Raw genomic sequence first — 17,576 nt, 5'->3', positions numbered from 1 at the left:
TGGCGTGTAGAACGAGAGCAGGCCTTCAGGGAGGTGTAAGGGAGGAGAGGGGTGGGACGGTGGCTGGAGGGGGGGGGGCTGGGGGGTGCTGGAAAAGCTCAGGCCCGGGGTTCAAAATCACAACACGCCGGCTGTAATAGATCCAGACACACACCACATCTGAAGTTAATCCAATCAGGGAGAAGCACGGCGCTCCCATCCGCTCAAGACACACAAACATAAGGTCAAGAGCAGCTTGTATTAGCGCGATGATGTCAGGGAGAAGTGGTGTTGATAATTGACTTTCAGCATGTTTTAAAAGGCTAAGAGAGATGAGGAAATGGAAGAAAGCAGAGGGTTTGCAGCAGGTCCAGCCAGGCAGATGTTAAACGAAGGCCAAATGAGTCAATACTTTATAGCAGGTTCAAACTAGAGCAATGGACGAATCTCAGGTCATCCACCATTCGTCCATTGCAACTATCCCTGAGGAGGAGAGAACATCAGCTCACTTTACTAATACATATCAAAAAGTACTGAAAGCTTGAAACGTCTCTTCTCTCACGTTGTTATAATATTAAATAAAATACTTTATTGTAGTATGAAAATACTTTTTTCTCCTTTATACCAGATTAAACAACTGTGGACTTTCCCTAATATTATTAAAATAAATAAAGCACTTCTATATATTTGTAGCATTTACTAGCAGGACTTTACTTCAAATCCAAAGGCTACAGAGCACGTATAATATAAACATTCCAGCAGCAGCTCAGCGCTGCTACGCATTAGCATGTGTAAGTTCAACAGAGCAGGACAAGCGTGGCGGGGTGCACTCAGAACTGTACTGTTTTCTTTACAGTAGAGCAGGACACACTAATAAGGGACACAGCGGCCCGCGCCATGATATCATCTGGGGATGGAAAGCAAATGTGCTTTCGGGAGCCAAATATACTGGTCCCTTTCATAGGCGACTTGGTTCCACCCATGATCAAATGCAACATTCTAAAAGGACTATTTACTCTTTTCATTTCCTCTTGTGTATCACAGACGGAGGCGCGTGTGGCTGGCTGTATGAAAACGGGGCCTGGCCTAATGTTGCATGAAGACCATGGTGAATTCATATTGATGGGAAAGCAGCCTCTGAAGCCCAGCAGCCATGATTTTTTCATAAGCCACCGGGAACAAGAAGTCAGTCAGCTGACAGGTGCTAACGCCGCCAATTGTGCCGTGGATAAGAGATGTGACATGGAGAAAAGAGGGAGAGAGGGGGGGAGAGAGAGAGGGGGAGAGAGAGAGAGAGAGAGAGAGAGAGAGAGAGAGAGAGAGGGAGAGAGACGGAGGAGGAGAGAGAGAGAGAGAGAGAGAGAGAGAGAGAGAGGAAGCACAAGCAACAACTGGTTCCTCTTTTCTAAGCTCTTCTGTGCAGGATGTGTGTGTGCTGCCTCGTGCGAGAGCTCCCCGCACCCCGTTCCCTTCTATAGCTGGAGAGGATTTTACGGAGGAGACTGTGTAAACACCAGAATGCATGTCAAATATGATGAGTCTTGATAGCTGTAAAACATACCCAAGGACTGCTCCTCACTTATTATCTACAACCAGAGCCCCGGAGCTACGTCTGCATCCCTCTGCCTTCCCTCCACGCGTGTCGCGCCACAAGTCCCTCTCTGGAAAGCATTGATTATTTTGGCATGAGCTGGGGAGAAAGAAAGGTGTGATTCCTTTTGTGTTTCCTCAAGAAAGAAAAAAAAAATCAGCAAAAATAAATATTTTTGTGAGCATGGTGCAGCCACAAGAAAAATATGAGCACATTGGGGAAGAAATAAAGATGATGGATTTGCTGGCTGACGTGAGCGTGCGTGCGGCCCGTGTGCCTTGTGTACTATAAGATAGCGTGCACGCGCGTCCGCGCTCTGCACAGTTTTTCCGGCTGCTGCAGTTGCCGCATTGTTTGTGCGTTCCTCCGCTTCCATGCATGTCATTTACTGAACCGGACGACCAGAGCAGTATTATATGTACTGCATGTAATTGCGCCCCCCCCCGTTCGCCGTGTCTGCGTGGCGTGCACCGGAATAAAGCGGCGCTAGACAGAGCGAGCGGAGCTGCAGGCACCGCGAGGCTCCGGGGAACCACTTGAGACTGCAGGAAGAGGGGCTGATAAGGCAGCCAGCCATTCATCAGGCCAAATGAAGGCAGTAAAGTTGACTGGAGGAGCCCGGGCATCGCCTCAGGACTGCAGTCGGCCTCTCAGAGGAGACCTGTGACTAACGCACGCGAGCGGGCGTGCATGTACACACACACACACACACACACACACACACACACACACACACACACACACACACACACAGTCGAGGAGTTCAGCAGAAACCTGGAGCGAACGGGACGGGAAGGAGGTGCAGGATTTAGGACTCGGGGCCCGGGAGAGTTGCGGGCCAGAACCGTAATGGACCTCCAGGGGCAGTGGCCCCCCGTCCGCTCAGAGCTCCGCCCGGCGACCGAGGCTCCCGTCGGCGCCGCGCGTGGTCCGCAACACTCTGAAAACATCCATCAGACGGATATTACTGTAATCCAAAGGTGATACATTAGCTCGGGTGCCGAGGGGACAGTGCGCGGCGGTGATGGATGCCTCGGGGGCTCCCTGTCGCCGCCGCGGGGGCCTCGCAGAGCCAGATCCGCCGCGATCGCCGCCGCCGCTCGCCTCGTCCCCGCTCCACGTCACCGTCTGAATTTATTCCGCTGTAATGCTCTTTGTATTTTATTCTTAATCACACCACCCAGAGGATAAAGACATATTTCCAGCAAAGAAAGTGCTGCGAAGTTGCACACTTATGAAAGCAATACATTACTTAAGCACTTAGAGCAGCCAAAGAGGAGAGATGAAGCTACTTAGGAGTGTTGCTGGTGTGTTTATAAGACCATATTAGTGTCTCACTGGTGCTTTGATAGAGCTCGTACCATCAATTTCCACAAAGACTCTATCTTTGCTTACATAAATCCCACCTCAGGGTTATTATGAATCTGATTTATTTGCTCCGCTTATGTTTATTATTGTGTTTTATGGTTTATATTCTGTGTTAAATGCCATCAATAGGACTGCAGAGCATGTGTGTCTCATCCTGCGAGGGGATGAAAATGCTTTATGGAGCTGTGAGTGCCAATAAACAGGCAGCCTTGGTCTTTTGGATGTACATCTTTAATGTTTTATGCATGATGAACTCAATACTTTAGCACCGGTTCAAGGCCAAATGGTGAGCGCTGACAGGACTTCCCGGAGGCGGCTGAGCAGCGCGAGGCCCCGGCCGGAGATTGAGCCGCGCGTTCGAGCGGGGCTCCTGTGATTTCGCGTCGGTAGCTGCGTTCGGCAGGAGGGGGCCGGCGCGCGTCCGGCGGCGGTCTGGACGTCTGGACGCGCTCATCCTCCGCGTTGTCTGGTGCCTGTGAGGAGGCCATTACGGGGATCTGTCTCAGGCAGGATGAGAAGCAGACCGTCCACCAAAACCATCAAAACAGACTGATGCTCTCACCAAAGCAGTGACACACGCTCAATTAACGCTCTGCAGCAGCAGCAGCACATAATAACAATAATAGTGCCCGACTAAAGGTCAAAGGTGAGCCCGCACGCTTCTCCCAGAAGTTAAACCAAACACTGATGTATGTGTTAAGTCAAGACATACATAGAAAAAAGGAAAAATATAACAAAGGGGCAAAATTATTGCAAAGAGCTGCAAATGGACTAAAGATGATGATCTGCAGCTTGTTTCTGCACTGTTTGAGCGATCCTCCGCATCACTTCAACATGTGTGCGGCTTCAAGGCCGGGCGAGAATCACTGCTATCGTCTAATTCGCAGACCCAGATTTCAGAAAGTTTATACGGCAGGTGTAAATGAGGGAATGTGTGGATTTACCCGTGTTTCCATCCTAGCACCTGTCGGTGCTGCGAGTGAGGCTTTGATAGCTGTTACACTGCGAGACAGACAGGCCTGTGCCAAGACGATGGCATCAAAAAGCCCACGATTGACAGCTACTGACAACCATCTTCCTCCTAAACACACTTCAGGTCCCCTGCGCTCCCTCGCTCTCTCTCCCGCTCGCGCCGTCTTTTCTCTCTCTGTCGGGGGAAATTGAGGAGACTCGGAGATAAAGAGAGGGATGTGGTAAACTGGCACCTGTCATCGTGTTTTGTTTTGGTCAGGGCGCGGGAACATTCTATGTAAAGTTTTAAAAGACATTTTGAAGGATTTAGTTCTTTCACCGCTGCATTTTTCGAATCTCAGGTGATATTCACAGTCCCTCACACCGGATCGCGTTATTTCTGGATGAGGCGGTGTTTTCGTGGGGGTGCGAGTTCTCCGCGCCAGCGCCCGAGCAACGACGCATGTGTTTTCACGTTAATTCCACCAGCGATTCTACTTATTTGCTTGAGATATTAGACCCTCTTGCTTTTTGTTTTCCCGGACGTGACGCCTGACGTGAGGCGCTGTCACCGAGATACAGGCGCCTGCCAGCACACAGAAAAGTGAGATCTTTGGCAGGTAGATGTACATTCAATCACACACACGCACACGCACACACACACACACACACACACACACACACACACACACACACACTGAAAAACAAGCATTAACTTGGCACCAGCTCGTGCACAGACGCATCCAGAGCGACGCCTGCACCTGCGCGAGCCCCAGATAAACACCTGGCTGCTTTCTCAGGTTGGGTCCGCGTTTCATCAGCTTCGCTCCGGCGCCGGTGCCGCTCCAACGCGTCCAACCTGTGGCGCCACCGTCTCCTGACACGCTCATCCTCCTCTAAATGATTTCTCTTCATCTTCCGCGAGTCGCCTAATCAAAGTTGAAAGCTTAATGCCATTTACAAATCCCACTGCTTTCAGCTGCGTTTAGCGTCATTATGAGAATGAATGGTGGCAGCTGAGAACTCAGATGTTCTTTCACATCACAACAGAGCGCCTCCTAATGTGTCTTATGATCTTCACCGTTGCCGCCGCGCGCTGAAGGCCTCGCTTGTGCTTGTGACTAATCGCGTTACACATCTCTGCGCGTTTGGTTTCCGTTCCCGCGTTCAGATCATTCGTGTTCAGCCAGAAGAAGAAAACTAGTAAGTTCGGCCCAACTTGAAGCCGGTGGTTCCTTCTCGTAGCCCCAATCGAGGAATTTAATGAGACAGGAATTGTCAAGATTCCCATTTAAGGGACAGAGTTGGAGATAAGTATCTTTCCGCTGTGCGACCTGGCACCAAACAGCAGCAAAGCAGTCGCAGGAATAAGTGAAGTGGCTGACTTGAAGTTATTTACAAGGATTATCTCCCGTGTTTGTCCTTGTTTTCCAGAGCGTTCCATAAATAAGATGACATTATACTCAAGCAAGCAAAATGATCCCAATATGAGCTCAGTGTGACACGTAATTAGTTTTCCGAGGTCGTCATGTTTTTGTTGTGCGGAGGTGTTTACGTGCCTCGGCGAAGCTCCGTGACTTCGTCTTTGGGCCTGTCACCGCCGCCGAATCTGCCGCGCCGCGGAAATTTATTACAGGAGCGATCTATCAGCGGCGGTATTTTTCAGAGTTATCTTCCAGATGTGCCGCTGTGAGGACAGAATGACATCCTCATCTCACCCCTAATCCGCAGCCGTCTGCCGGACGCGTTTGCTCAGGTTTTACATGGGCTTACGCAGAATGTAATTACCTTTTTTTCCAGACACGCAGCTGCTGGAAAATTTTATAGATCACGACCATTGCCAAAAAAATGTAAGCTCCCCGGACTTAATTTGTCAATTATTAAATCATAATTGCAGTTTCTTAGTTAGGAGGGGTTTAACATTCACCATCATTTTGCGTTAGGCCTCTAACTTTTTCTGAGGGTTTCACAATGAAAATATAATTCAAATCTCAATAATGTGCCGGGATTCTTTCCCCCAATTTAGCCAACAAAGCGCAGAAATGAATCATGGCAGACGACGGCACAGCTCATAATTAGATTAGGGCTTGATGGACTAGAATGTATTAATGATGAAGACACGTCCGCGCAGCCTTTAAGCTCATCTTTCTCCACACTTCATCTTTGGCCTCTGACTTCATTGGCATATTGCTCACTCATCTGCTGGCGCTCGTTACCGAGCGGCGGCAACGCGCTGCTACAGCGGATTAGGCGTGAGCACGAGCAGGCCGGGCTCTAAGTGATGGCCACAATATGCATTTGCCTTGAAAACTTAAAAGAGTGCTTTAATTTATCGAGGGTGTCACATGGCAGGAGTGAGTAATTATTCCCAACACCCCTGTGGAGGAGAGTGCTTAATGTATTCCAGGGCCCTAGGGGGAGCTGTCAGGAGGAGGACACCCTCACGGCTGCTCTGCTCGCTGACCATGTTGGATGGTTCAGGACAGGATTCCCAACACACGGCCACAAATCACTCCGTGGGGGGATGTAACTGCCCCCCCCCAATAATCCACTTTCCTGTTTGCTGAATTACTTCAAATAGATTTTATGTTAAACGCGCTTACCGACACTTCCCGGGGCTCGAGGGGCCGGATTTCTAAAGAGACGAATGGAGACAGTTTAGCCGCTTTGTCTTTTACAGGTTTTGGTCAGAAAGGGAAGCCGTTACGGAGCCGCTGCTGGTTTTGAAGTATGAGCCGCAGAGCGTTTTTTTTGTGCAAACCATTGTTTTGTTGACTTCCTGTCCAGTGTCGAGTGTGGGGGATCTGGCAGCTGCTCGTTTGTCGTGTGAGCGGCTGTTGACAATAAGTTATCAGGAGAATACAACCTCTGCCTTTGATCGCCGTTCACTAACTGGGTCAGACTCTGCTTACAAATGACTAAGCTTCTTGTGCCAAGTGGGTGAGGTTGAGCATTGTCCACCATGTTTATTTGGCCTCAGCCTGCATATAATTCATAGTAGTCAAGCCAGGATGCTGTTCAACCTTATTGTTTACATATTGAAACCTGTAAACACAAATGGCTACGGATGACTATGACTGTGCTACAAAGCCTCTTCATTGTTTTTAGCTTACATTTGCTTTTTTGATCACTCTCACTACCTATTGCATCACACAACTCTCAATTCAACAATCGCTATAAGCACTAAGAAGGTTTTTGTTCACTCTGATACTTGAACTCGTGTCGCTTGTCATGAGTTGACACAGTTTGGAGCACGGTGTCGGGGGCATTTGTCTTTAAACACTGTGAAATGGTTTTCACAGGGTTCAAACAAAGTGTAGCTTTTATTTCTCGGCTTCGCTCTGCCCATGAGTGTAGCTGCAAGACAAATAAGGGGCCTTGCTCTTTTAAACATCAATGATAATAACCGTGGCTTTTGCATCCATGAGAAATCTCCCATTATCTATTGATTCGCTCTCACCCTGCGTCTCGGTGACTTACGCCTCCCTCTAATTCCCATTACCGGGAACACTGTACCCTTATCAAGGGAAACAATAAGCCACTTGTCAGAGCAGCAACAAAATATGAGGAAGCATCTGTCCGGTCCGGAGGAACTCATGACTCTGTGGTGGGGGGAAAAAAGGCCCCGCCTCCCCCCTCCTGCCTCCCCCCTTCTAGCCAGTCCTCTCTGTGACCTCTACGAAGGCGCGGCGGCGAGTTGGCAGCGCCGCTGTGCAAAGTTACTCCGACTGAACAGATCATCAGGGGTCGCAAACTGAATTATGCCCCGTCCGCGAGGGCAGGCGTTTTATGTGGGGCCGTCTACGATGCACAGGTGAGCGTGAAGGGAGCGCTGGTTCTGTCCAGATGGACCCCCCATGCCTTCCTCCCCCCCTCGCCCCCAAATAGAAGCCCGGCGCACCAGTCGTAAACCTGTCACAGAGATATGGCTCTGTCAGCGGTGGCATCCAACTTTCTTTTTTCTCGCCCCCTCCAACCGCTGTTATCTCCTTCCTCCCTGCTATGTCTCCCTGCTCTTTAAGACAAAGGGTAATAAAGCTATAAATTGTGTGGACTGCGGAAGGTATGGACATTCTGTCTGGGAGACGCTGTAAGAAGTGCCATAAAGCACCCTCAAAGTCATAGCTAAAGATTTACAGTTATTTAACATCCTCCTCTTCCCCTAAATTAGAGTGATAAGAGAATTAAGTGATGGCTATAGGTTCTTTGTCCTTAGTCTATTGATTTTCTTCGCCCCTCGGAAGGATCCGGAACATTATAATTATTGAGCCCTGCAGTTTGATGCAGGTTTACAGAGTAGACGAGGTGCCCTCAGTTCGATTCTAACACAGTTAAAACAAAAGGCGCCCGTTTTTCAATTTGGTAATGGGCTTCCAATTATGCTTCATTTACCTCGTTCGGCCAGAAAATGGTTTGTCTGAGGCCGCTGTGCTATAAACAACTTCTTTTGTGTGGTGACAAAACCGCAGCAACAGCTTTATTTATCCTTTGGCAATTATTCAGCCATGTGGAGGTTTTTCACCACAGGTTTTATTATCTGGAGGATGCTTGCTTTAATATATTACGAAACACTTACAGTGTGTCTCATGTGTGAGTCTGTTCAGGTGTTTTGTTGGTTTTGTGCACTATGGTGTTTATGCAGATGTACATATAACACCTGTGGCATTTTAATGATGGTATTTTAGGACCCTGCATCTGCCTGCTATTCACATCCACTGAATACTAGAGAGAAAATATGTCAGACCAGGCCTGAAACTTTCTGCCACCCGGACAAACAAATAAATGTTGAATTAAAAAAATCCTGTCCATAAATAAAATATAAACTGCTGTTTACTGAGCAATTTGTTGGACTGAGTGACGAGTAGGAATATTATTTATTATAAGTCACACATGTGCTCCAAATTACAATGCAAGTATTTTTCATGTTCAGGCAGGCGCCATCATATTAATTATTATTATTTTAAAGGGGTCGTTTTCTGAACGTATGCACGGAGGAGGTGTGATGTTGTGGGACTGCTCTGCTGCTGACGCTGTCACATCACATCTGGTTTGTGCTTACAGTGGGGCCACCGTTTCAAAATGACCCCGAACACACCTCCAGGTTGTGTAAAAGCCATTTGTCCCAGAAGAAGAGTGATGGAGCGTTGCATCAGCTGATCGAGCCACCGCCACCCAGTCTGAATCCTCAACACTCCTTTAAGACGAATGGGTCCTTCTCAAGGCTGGCTGAAAATATTAAAACGACTGGAGGTGTAGCTCGTGTAAAGATGCTATGGTGGGGTTATGATGGTAGTCATGGTTACTGTGTTAAGTGCAGGTAAAGTAAAAGATGGTGGCGTGAGCCTTTGTGCTCTCAGACTCCGCCCAGGATGTTTGCTGCTTCTGCCTCTTTGTCCTCACAGAGAACAGTCGCGACCACAGACGTCGCCTCCTCCTTCAGTTTGGTGGAAACGATGCATTTGCGTAGTTCTACTGGTGAAGACATTTGCGCTGCTACTTTGTTTTCCGTCATGTCTGTCTGTTTTGTGTAAAGGAATGCACGAGGAGACAAAGACGCACACGCTCTCCCACACACACGCCTCAGGCGCCGTAGGACCACGGCCCCACTTACCACCGCCTGACAGTTGGCTCCTTAACAAAGATGCTGGGAATATAATTAAATCATTTACCTTTGATACGCTGCCAGCTCCGCAATTAATTTATTCACCCTGGGTGTGCTGGAATTGCATTCACGCACAGACGAAAGAGGAGCAAAAAGAACCTTCTCCTCGTGCTGTGGGGACCAGAACCCAACAGCATCGCCTCCTTTTTTTTTTCTCCCTCGTCCACTTTGCCTCAGAAATGGAAGTTAAGTGCTTCTCTAGTTGAAATAATGACCCTGCGCGGATGTTTAGGCCTCATCAGCCAGCGCGCCTGAAGCCAGATCAGGCTGTGGCAGGAGGACAGGCGTTGCTTACACATCCCTCTCATTTGTCCTGACCTTTGCAGAGGCTGTGATGTGGGAAGGCGATTGCTGTCAACATCATCAGTGTCACACGGCACCAGAAATAGCCTCCGTGGACATCAGCGGTACCTTCGGAGGAACAGGGCATAATAAACACTTCCACTCGTACAGCTGTGATGTAAAATCCAGGCGTCCCTGAAATCCTGTCTGTTTAGTCTGCATTTACTGTGTATTGTGTGCGGGAAGATTACAAAATAAGAGCCTTTGTGGTATGAATAAGTAGTTTTTATTGAGTGTACTTTCTGTTCCTTGTTTGCCCTGGGTACGTGTTTGCTGAAATGATTATCACATTTTTACATTCAATCTGAGTCAGAGATCTTCTCTGGAAGACAGTCAGAAGGCAGCCCGAAGCGAATCTCTCAGTGCCATCCCTCTGCCTTTCCAAGAACATCAAGCATTTGAATCTATGAGCCTTCATGAGCTCTCTAATTTTTTACCCCTCCACTTGGCTCAGCTACTCAACTGCCACCTCAGGAGAACAAACTACAGTGCTGTTGTTTTCCTCTCTTGTTTTGTTTAGTTTTCTTACTCCGTTATGTCTCTGACTTTGTAAATTACTGCTATGACAAAGCTACAAGCGTCTGAAAAACACTTCTGTAAATGATTGTCGATAAATTGTAATGAATCAGACGGACGCGAGACGTTTGATTTATAATTTGGGTCTGACTGCATGAGGATATATTGCTGTGAGAGATGCTTGGAGGATTTGGTGGGCTCCACAGACACATCCATCACTCTGTACCCAAACAATTTTTTTATAACAGCTCACACTGTTCTAACTATAATACAGCTCAAAACCTTGACTGGCTCCTGTAGTTTTGTGCGTTCTCTTGGGTTTATGTGCAGTTTTCCTTTTTACGCAGTTTAAGGTTTTAAAATCGGATTTATATAATAATGATATAATAAGTTTAGTAAAATGTTCTTCTCAGGTGCAATATAAGATACATATGAAATAGTTCAATGAGGAAAAAAAGACTTGGATCATACATCTTAATCTTGTTTTTTGTGAAATAATGTATTATTTGAACTCTGAAGGTGTGAAACAAAGGAGAAATGTCTCACTGGTGAAAAACCAAACAGATCATAGATTTATGTGAGGCGACCACTTATTGTTTACTGAGGTGCCAAGAATTCAAGACAATGAGTTATAAGATTATTTTCATACAAGATCATCATTAATATGTACTGTAGCCCTATGACAAAAGCACAAGATCATATAGAGAACCTCAACTTCATTTTCTTTGTTGGTCTGGATTCAAACTGAAGAGTAGCTGCGAGCGTTTGTCTCCAAGTGCACATACAGCCGAGGCATCGGGTCAAGATCGTGTATGTAAATGGTTAAGAATGAGGCCTTTCATGCCCTGTGGCCACTAGCGGCCCAGGCATAGTCATGCGGTTACAGTATTTACAACCCCTGTGTGATCTAAAGATCATTTACCCAAAGCGTACGCTGGCTTCGTAATGGTTAGTGGTATTTGTGTGAATGCGCCCAGCAATTAGCCAGGGAGAAATTAGGCTGGCGTTAACCTCTGGGTATGCCGTGGATGTTAACACCCTTCTCTCTGAAGCTCCCCACATCTAGCTCTCTCATCCTCTCATCCCCCACCTCCATCCCGCCGCTCCCCTGTGATTGGGGTCCAGTGGAAGTGATTTATCTTGGAGTGATGACGCCGAGGCAGGAGGCCCAGGGCCCTTGGCATTGAATGCTTCGATGGCGTTTGCATGAAGTTCACGGCCCCGGAGCCACGATAAATGTCAGCTGCAACAAACGTCTTGTAAATAAGACAGAGCACTGCCAAAGCCGCAGTCTGGTTATTGACCGGCCGAGCAGAAGGCAGCGGCGGCGGCTCGCGCAATGTGCACGCGCGTGGCAATGAATAAACCCAACCTTATCCTGTCCCAGAGCAAAAAGCAACAAATCTTGGATTTCATAGACGCAGGCTGTACCCTCAGAGCGGTTATGAGCTCTCCGCGGCTGGGGTTTCATTCGACAGCTATGTAAAAGTGAGGAAATGTTGAAGGTGAAGACCACTGTAAATGTGTCGCTGAAGAACTGCAATGTTCTGCACATTGTTCAAAACATAGTCTGCTCCTCCAGGTTGGTGTTCACATGTATATGTACAATATTTATGCTTTACAGAAAACAACATCCAAAGAAAAGGATACCTTAAATTGTTATTATTATTTTTTTAAATATCACCAAATTCTGTTCCTGCTCAGTGTTGCCACCCAGTGGAAACCAGGTGAATTAAACAGTTGAAGGTTTTTCTTATTTATTTTTATTCATGTATATTTAGTTTATTTAGTTAGAATTGTTGATTTGTTTCTCATAGGAAAGTGCAAATTTAAAGAAAAGCAGAAGAAAGAGACTTGGACGCTAGTGCAAGTCAGTAATATAAGGTAGAAGGCCAAAAGCAGGAAGCACATGAAGTAAAATCTAGTTATGTTCCACTCTTATGTACATTTTTTACCTCTGTCGATAAAGATTTGGTATCATCATACATTTCCATCCGATTTGACCATTTAGTCAAACTTTCTGTTGGGGCAACCAATGCCTGATAGTTTATGTGATGCAAAGCTGACTTTGGCTGCAATTTCTGCAGATTTGCTTCCAAAACGGAGAAACATAAAAACAATCCCACAAGCACAAATGTACTTGCCTTTTTTCTCACCTTTTCACGTCACAGATGTATAATAATATTATGAGTGTGAATATTCTGGGCTTTTACTAAGCCTTGCGCTACAGTTCCTATAATACACCTACAATACGCAGTTCCTATAATACACAGAATTATCTGAGAAGTTGAACAAATAAATGTTTTCAATCCAAAACTCAGTGAATTAGTAAGAGCTAAATGAAAAGGAAAACACTCCTCCACCAGTGCAGCTTCTATTGAGCTAAAGTCACATAATGTAGGCCACACTTACTGTACCTTCCCTCTGTGCGTCTGTGTGCATGTATGTGCTGTCTGTGAATGTGTGGCTCACTTTCATTTCCAAAACTATGGCGTGAAAAAAACACTAAAAAATTGCTCTTCAAAAGGAGACACCTATCAGATTGAGCCTGCATCCCCACTTTCCTTCCTCAGATGACAGCGCGCCTTTATTTAATTCTGGGATGTCATTTAAGGACTTGGCGAAGTCATCGTGGGACTCGAGCGCATACTTCAAAGCATCGCTTTATTTGATCAGCCTCCGTTACTGCAGGAATTTCCCTGTTGGTTATAAAAGCAGGAACAGAGCTGAAACAGGGGCTTCATACTATTAGAGTTATCAGGGGAAGTACAGTCCTGCATATATCACCTCCGCCTGTGTCATCCCCACTTGATAAAGTGCATTTCCTGTCAGTGGAGGACAATGAAGGTTACAACTGAGATTAAAACGAACAAACCCACCTCCCAACTGCAGCTGTGACACGCTCTGCCTTCTGCAGAGCTCCACTTCACTTTTGATGCTTCACATGAGCCGAAGAGGCTAAACTCTGGAGCGATACATCGAAGTCGCAGCAGCCGAACGCGCGCGTTTAAAACACGCAGCGGAATGCAAACCGTTGCCTGCACGTGCACTCCGCTGATTAAACACGCACATAAATTGCTGCTCTTGTCTTTGTACAGTACATAGAGACTCAGAGCTGTTCCTCGGTCTTTTGAACTGGCTCCCAAGCATCACCGGAGGCACCGGTTCTGCAAGGAGCGCGGCCCTGCAGCGCGTCCAACCCACTGCAGTGACCAACGGATGCGTCCGATCACCGGCTCAGACAAACGCAGGCGATTTATGGGTGTCTGGCTGCCGACTGATTAGAACAGTGCCTGTAAAACACATTTTGGCATGTATGCAGGGTTTTACTAGAGCTCCCCCTCTCACACATGAGCCATACATCAACAAAGAGAGCGAGAGAGAGAGAGAGAGAAAGAGAGAGAGAGAGAGGGAGGTGGTGTCATTGTCGAGGGAGGACATTGTTTAATCCTCGAGCCTCCATGTTGGAAACGGTTTCCTGCACCCTGTCAGCACCTCATATTATTCAGGAGTCAATTTGAGAGGAAGTTTGATAACTACAGTCTGTGCAACCTTCACTGTCCTTCACGTTTTCGCTCCATATTTATCGTTCATGTTTTCACGTGTAAATCATAACTGATTATCTTACAGCCCCCTCGATATAAATCCTCTCCTTGAAATTACATATCTTTCTCGATCTCATTAAACACCCCACAATTATTGATTTTCACCCAGACGGCACAATAACGGACCCTGGCCTCAGTCCAAAGCGCGTCTTGAGTTTCTCAGGAAGTATCCGCGAGGTCTGCTACCTGTAACCCAACTTCCAGGATGATTTGTGACGGCACGGTGTGACCAGAACAATTGCATTAACAAGCGCCAGAAGGCCCCGCCTGTCAGGTTCCGCTGATGCAATGTGAGATCTTTATTAAATTACAATTATGAGACGACAAATCCTCTCATTGTTCCACCTTGTGCACCGCGCTTGGACATGTGTCACTGTCACGTGAGCCCAGGGCGGGCGGTTCCGCAGAAGCGAGTCGTCGCCCCCGTGCCGTTCCATCGTCCGTAGCAACGAGCCCGCTGGGAGAAATATGAAGCGGTGCTCCGTCCAGACAATTAGATTTGTGAAGGACGCACACAATCAAAAACCTAATTTGCTGTGATAGCCATTGCTTGTACAGTGTGTTGCTTACTGTAATCAGCTCAGACTCAATGTGATTGCTACATAATATAGCTTCAAGCTAGTTGGTCAATTGACACCTCCCTGACCACCATATTGGATGCTTGGCTATTTGTTCTGACAATCTGTTCTTATATTAATATATAGAAGAGGAAAACATGGAGCCCATTCGGTCCTATGAAAGCGTCCTAGCGGGACATTGTCTGAAAACGATTCCTGACTCAAAGTTTTAAAGATTGTGCTTCAGATTCAGACGACCAGGTGAAGTCTGAAGCTAGAAACTGAATTGCTCATTAGCAACACTTTCAAGTGCGTCTGTGAGGAAGCAAATAAACAGCTACTCTGACCAAACCAGCTTAGTGCATTAGTGTTATTTATGAGATCGTATAATTATAAATTGAGGTGAATAGGAAATGAAGTCCTCTCCAGGGTGTCTTTCAACTCGTGCTGGCATGCAGTAATTCTCACAGAACAATACAGTTTGCATATGATAATACGTCTGATGATAAATTATGCCTGATGCGAGGCGCGCGCGTGTGTGTGTGTGCGTGTGTGTGGGGGCTGAGGCAATCACATATGCAGAAAAGCAGCAAGCACTTTGAAAGGATCAATAAAGTGCACGGGATTTGGGATTTATGACGACGTCCTATCGATCAATTAGGAGCCGACGGTCTGAGGAAGTCAGAGACGCCAGCGGCTATTATAGCTAAATCAGACAGAAGTAGTGTATAACACAAGATGAACTACGGCATTTTACTCTGACAACTAACAATCCACCTTTTCACAAGCTAATAGCTTTGGATAAAGAAACTTAGACTGATTCCTTACTTTCCTGTGATGGCAAAAGTCTCTTTTTGTCTTTCTCACAAGTCAGAAATACTGTAATGGTTTTCTGCATGTTATAACATATGTATATACATCATTATACATTATACAATCTGTATGTTGTATAATTTCTATATCTTGGTTTTGTAGCTGCCACACTTTCACTCATCTTAAAGAACATTAGGAGAAATGTCTGCGAGAGGGCCGGGATGAGATAGACACAGATAAAAGCGCTCCTCCTGTGACTTCTCAGGGGGAATGGAGTCATTTAGGAGATTTCTCTCCCCGCGCCTATCACTCAACCCGAGCTGCTTTCACCACACAGCTGATAATCATACATATTCTAAGCGCCGGAGCACAATAAATCTCTGTCTGTGTTTCATCCCTCTGTCGTTCATCAATCACGCAGGGAGCAGGATGAAACGCCGCCTGCTTGAAAATATATCACATTAGTACCTGGGATGTTTACCAAGATAATGTGAGACAACAGCACAAGGTGAAATATAGCACCGCTGCATTCCTTAAATTAAAACCACTCCTCCTCCCCTTCAGACCACCCTCCGCTGTGGGAGTCGGCGGCGGCTCGTGTCTACAAGGAGTCCTCAAAGTCTCTGCTCGCTCCTCTCTAACCTTGAGGAAACAACCTTAAAGATGTCTCCAAGGTTCAACAGTGATACTCAAACATGCATATGGAACGCTTTTGGTTCCAAGACTGTTAGATTGTTTGATTAGTCATCTTTAGCATCATGTCTCACATCATTTACATCTCTCACAACGTCTACTATTGAATTTCCTTTGGCCATTAGTAACTGCATGCATCATTCTGAATATCATTAGTAGTTACCTCAGGCCAACATCTCCAATGTATTATTCACCAATGTGAAACAAGATGGAGCATTGTTTTATCAGTCTTGTGCATCTCCACCACTGGTTTGAAACTGGCCGTGCATCTACAGTGTTCACACGGCCTATCGTTTACTTTAAATTGATTATCCAACGTGATTGGTTGATTTGGATGCTGAGGATGCTGGATTCCTACATAGCTGGCGGGCCGTTTCAGATTCTGCTGCACCACAGCTAACCTGCGCTGCGCACGATGCTCTGCTCGCATCGAAAGGTCTTTTCCCCCGCTCCTATATCCCCTTTTAGATTAGAAATGTAATTTGGGGAGATGAATGCATTCTATTCCAGTTTGCTGTGATCAGGAGTACTGCTGTGCAGAAAACAGCATTGCTTCCCGATTATTGAATTTTTATGGCCAGGTAATTAATTGCAGATTCCCTGTTTTGTTCTATTTCTTCCTCTCTGACATTTTAATTTCGACAAAAAGCCACGGTCTCCACACAGCCCTTCTCTGGAGATCCTAATGGCCTATAAAACATGATGACTTATAGATATGGCGGAGACTTCACTTCGCCAATGATTGTTTGAAACCTTGCTGATCACACAGAATTTAGTCCCCCTGCTGCTTCCTCCCTCCCTCCCCGCCATCTCATCCCTGCCGTTCGCTCCCAACCTTCTGAATTCATTTCTTGTCAATTAAACTGCAGCTACAGTGTCCCATCTGAAGAATAGGAATCTATCAATGTGTCATCGTCCGGGAATTCATTATTGGATGTGGCCTGGTAACTTTTCAAAAGCGGCGTTCAGGCCATTATTCCTTAAAGACGATTGTCATTACTTGACCAGGCAGGCAAGTGTCCTTGGCTTGCATTGCTAGCTCTGCATTTAAGGGCGCGGTGGAATCAATCGTAGCGGAGGGTGACAGACGCCATATCTCAAGGCAGACAGCTTTGAATGCTTATATCAAATCAGAATCCTTTGCTGGCACGGGGACCATTAGTTACCCCGGTGTCATGAGCACATGTAGGCCACATCCAGCCATTGTGGAGGAGAGTGGGGGAGGGCGGTTTGTTATTTTATGCAGGTTTGCTAAAATGTCCCGTGATATTGATGAACCCTTGTAAAACATCCTTCTTCTCTCACATTTAAGGCCTTGGATTTCACCGTTTGTGCTTCATTTTACTCTACAACAAAGATGTTCTATTCTTCCGCACATAGTTTTGCCATCTGGCAGCTTCCTCAGGGATACAAATTTTCTAAAAATCCCTACAATATGACCAAAAAAAGCTATGATGCAAATTCAGCAAGATTAAAGTGGTTCATTACATTAGGCACTG

This window comes from Betta splendens, chromosome 15, assembly GCF_900634795.4.
Source record: "Betta splendens chromosome 15, fBetSpl5.4, whole genome shotgun sequence".
Classification (NCBI taxonomy): domain Eukaryota; kingdom Metazoa; phylum Chordata; class Actinopteri; order Anabantiformes; family Osphronemidae; genus Betta; species Betta splendens.
This window is presented reverse-complemented; position numbering follows the sequence as displayed.